The sequence below is a fragment of the Cydia amplana genome, chromosome 25 (genome assembly GCF_948474715.1).
Source record: "Cydia amplana chromosome 25, ilCydAmpl1.1, whole genome shotgun sequence".
Lineage (NCBI taxonomy): Eukaryota > Metazoa > Arthropoda > Insecta > Lepidoptera > Tortricidae > Cydia > Cydia amplana.
The window spans coordinates 6,140,183-6,144,073 of record NC_086093.1 but is presented as its reverse complement, the minus strand read 5'-3'; the positions used below and the strand labels follow the sequence as shown (position 1 = coordinate 6,144,073).

Below are 3,891 nucleotides of genomic sequence, written 5' to 3'. Positions count from 1 at the left end.
GGAATATGATTAAAATGTTTAAAGGTGTCAAGTCCAATATTAGATCATACAAGGACGAATTCATCACTCCATTTTTAGATAAGTTATCAGATAATAGTAATTTAAAGGATACTAGTACCCTACCTACCTACTTTAACATTAATAATAACAATAGCAATTCAAAGTTTTTAATGGAACCATTTACATGGCATGAATTCATAACTAGTCTACGATCCAGACTAACACAAGTCCAGGTTTAGATAATTTTCCTTATATTGTAATCAAAGAGCTTCATGTATCTGCCCAGAAGTTATTTCTTGATGTTCTTAATATATTATGGCTTAATTTAATTATTCCTGAATCCTGGAAATCACAGTGTGTTATTCCAATACTTAAACCAGATAAATCTCCAGAACAGGCTAGTTCCTATCGCCCAATCTCCTTGTCATCTTGTCTTGGTAAATTATTTGAAAACATGATTAAAGTCCGTTTAGATTGGTTTGTGGAGGCTAATGGTATCATTCCATATTTGCAGTACGGCTTTCGTCGAGGGCGAAGTTGCGCTGATAGTTTCATTTCACTCATCTCCGACCTGAAAATGTCAAATAATTTAAAGTCACACACTGTTTGTGTTTTCCTTGATGTTCAAGGAGCGTTTGATAATGTTGACCCAACTATCCTAGTCAATATTATGTCCGATGTTGGTATCCCTGGCCGACTATGTCAGTGGATATATAATTTTTTAATCAATAGAACCTTATTTGTAAAATTTAATAATATTTTACATGGGCCTCGATCAACTTCTAAAGGCACTATGCAAGGTGCCACACTTTCACCATTATTGTACAATTTGTACACATGTGAAATTTGTAAATATGTTGATACTAGTAATGTAAGTATTCTCCAATTCGCAGATGACATTGTTTTGTACAGTAGTAACCATAATTTGCAGATTGCCATAAATAACATAAATAGAGCTTTAGATCAATTAGGTGTGTATTATAACAGTAGATTAAATTTAAATATAAATGCCACAAAAAGCAGCTTAATGATTTTTGGTGATGATGATCCAACTTGCAATATTATGTACAGTGGGGAGTCTATTGATAGAGTAAGATCCAAAAAATTCTTGGGTGTCATCATTGATCAAAAGCTGACCTTTGAAGAACATGTGAAATATATTTCTAAAAACAGTTTAAAAGGTATAAATGTGTTAAGATGTTTAGCTGGTGTCTCTTGGGGTGCTGATCCCAAGATTCTATCTGTTTTATATAAAGCTATAGTTAGGAGTCATTTTGATTATAGTGCTATGGCATATGTAAATAGTCCACATGCAAAAAAATTGGATATTCTGCAGAACAGGGCTCTGAGAATTATATCTGGAGCAATGTGCTCAACTCCAATAAGGGCCATGGAAGTTGAGACACATATAATGCCACTTATCTTAAGACGCCTAATGCTTGCTGAAAGATATTGCCTCAAGTTATTATATTCTAATAATACAAAATTAATAAACAAGATTTTACCTCATAGAGTAAATGTGTCTGGTTCCTTGGCAACTGGAGAGGGTCTTCTTCTTGGCAACTCTCCAATGTTGTTTCACATTTTTCTGGAAATTGAAAATAACTGTAGTAAAATTAGAAAGCAACATCCTTGGCCATGTTATTCCTCACACTACAGAAGCATTATGCAACCAATTAAAATACTAGACTCTGTTAAAAGTAATGTAGACATGTTACAATTCCTTTCGGATAATAATTACTACACTATTTATACTGATGGAAGCAAAGGTGTGGATTATGTGCGTAGTGCAATTTATGATCCTCAATGTAAATTTTCTCAGAGCTTTCTTCTGCAGAAAGTATGTACCATATTTACTGCAGAGGCATATGCAGTCTATCAGGCCCTTCTGCGAATTGGTAATGTAGATAATTGTAAATATTTTCTAATAATAAGTGATTCTTTAAGTTTGCTTCAAGGTTTGGAACATTTGAAAATTCATTTTAAAACTAATTTTATTTTATATGCGATTAAAGAATTGTTATTTAAGTGTCATCTTAAAGGAGTAGAAGTTTCATTTATGTGGGTTCCTTCTCACAAAGGAATCACTGGCAATGAAACAGCAGACAATGTTGCCTTCAAAGGCATAAATGCACTCGACGTTAGCGAGGCAATGTATATTCCTATGTCCGATTACTTGTCTTGTATAAATCTATCTGTAAATATGTTATGGGAACAAATGTGGAGTACAGATCAAGACCAAGGAAAAGGAAGATGGTACGGAAGCATTCAGGAAAATCTGCCTACAAGACCATGGTATAATAACCTGCAAAAAGCCAGTCGAGATTTTATCACTACTATAAACCGGTTGCGCTACGGACACAATGCTGCACCATCACACCTTGCCAGACTTGGATTGATACAAAACAATATCTGTACTTTCTGTGAAGCTGAAGAAGGAACCGTTAACCACCTTATATTTAAGTGTCAGAAGTTTCTTTTTTTTTTTTTTTTTTTTTTTTTAATTTATTACGAGCATTGGCAACTTGGCCATCAGCTCAAACATAAAACGAAACAAATTACAATTCCAGCTTATACACAGTACAATGTGATATGAATTTAAAAGTTACATTACATTAGTCTATGTGTAAAGTAATTACAATGCCCAGCTTATACCTAAAATTTAACATTACATTAGACATACATTTTATGGTTATTTCAATCATTTATGAAAAAATTACAGACTGCCAATAGTGTGAATAACAAATTCATAGATTACAGGATATAATTGTTGATATTTCAAAAGGCCCTGTACAGAGTTTGGCAGAACTTGCAAACCTGTATCCATACACATAGCAACAAACAATAGCCTTTGTAAATTAAATGAAGGACAATGGAAAAAAATATGATCAAGATCACATAAATTAAAATTACAATGTGCACAAACAGCAGAATCACTTAGCTCTAATCTGAATAGATGTGCAGCAAAACGACCATGACCAATGCGCAATCTACACATAGTTGTAATAAATCCCCTTTCTACATATTTTCTTTGGTATTCAAACCACGACTTTATTGACAGATTAGTGCTTGCCAGTGAACTAAATGAAGTGTTTAAAAATAATAGTGATTTTTCCTCCCGCCCGCCGCCGCTTAATAATCTACTAAAAGACAGTCAAACATATCAACCAATATACAAATACATTAAAAACACAGTGTTAAAACTTTAATAGTAGTGCAGTGTAATTAAAATAAAGACTTGGCTTAAAGGTCTCGTAACCAGGCCATAAAATCCAAAAAAAAAAAAAAAAAAAAAAAGTAGGAAAGCCACAAAAAAATCTTAGTAGTTTGCAGTGTTGCCAGATCGTACCTTTTAGTACGGTTTTGCGTACTATTTTTGGACCCTTGCGTACCTTTTTAGTAGACAGCGTACATCGTACTAAATCCGTACCTTTTGAAGTACGATTGTTATTCAATTTTTTTTTCGGTACTTATGTTGGTTCATTCTCGGCAAAATTTTCTAATCTGAAAATAATGGCCAACATAAAAAAGTACCATGTACTATAGACTTATAGACAATATACGTCCAAACAATGTATGTAATTACGTACTTATTTACAAGTAGTAGTTGCAGTCGGCAGTTGTGTCTTAACAAAACTCAGAGTCAAAATTCGGTCGGCGCTCGGCCATAAATTTTTCATGTATACATAGAATTCATCAATTCAACATTGTTTATGTTAAAATTAATTTTTTCTACTTGTCGACAATGCTTGAATTAAGACTTCGTGTACCAAAGTGAAATCGCATACCCCAACTCAACTATAATATTCATTTCGATACAGTTTAGTCAACTATAATGAAATTGACCAATCACAGCTCGCCTCGGTCAAGAGGACGAAACAAAACGATAGC

The 3,891-nt window shown here is 33.4% G+C and overlaps 1 long non-coding RNA gene across 2 annotated transcripts; it reads right to left on the bottom strand.

The window, feature by feature from the left end:
- Positions 1-226: 226 nt before the first annotated feature.
- On the bottom strand, positions 227-2,472 carry LOC134659643 (uncharacterized). 2 transcript variants are annotated; one of them, XR_010097825.1, is made up of 3 exons: positions 2,306-2,472; positions 1,506-1,588; positions 227-571 (listed from the first exon to the last, which is right to left on the bottom strand). It is a non-coding gene; the product is annotated as an uncharacterized LOC134659643 (long non-coding RNA). The 2 variants fall into 2 exon arrangements; XR_010097824.1 differs by having other exon boundaries at positions 2,335-2,469.
- Between the last annotated feature and the right edge of the window lie 1,419 nt (positions 2,473-3,891).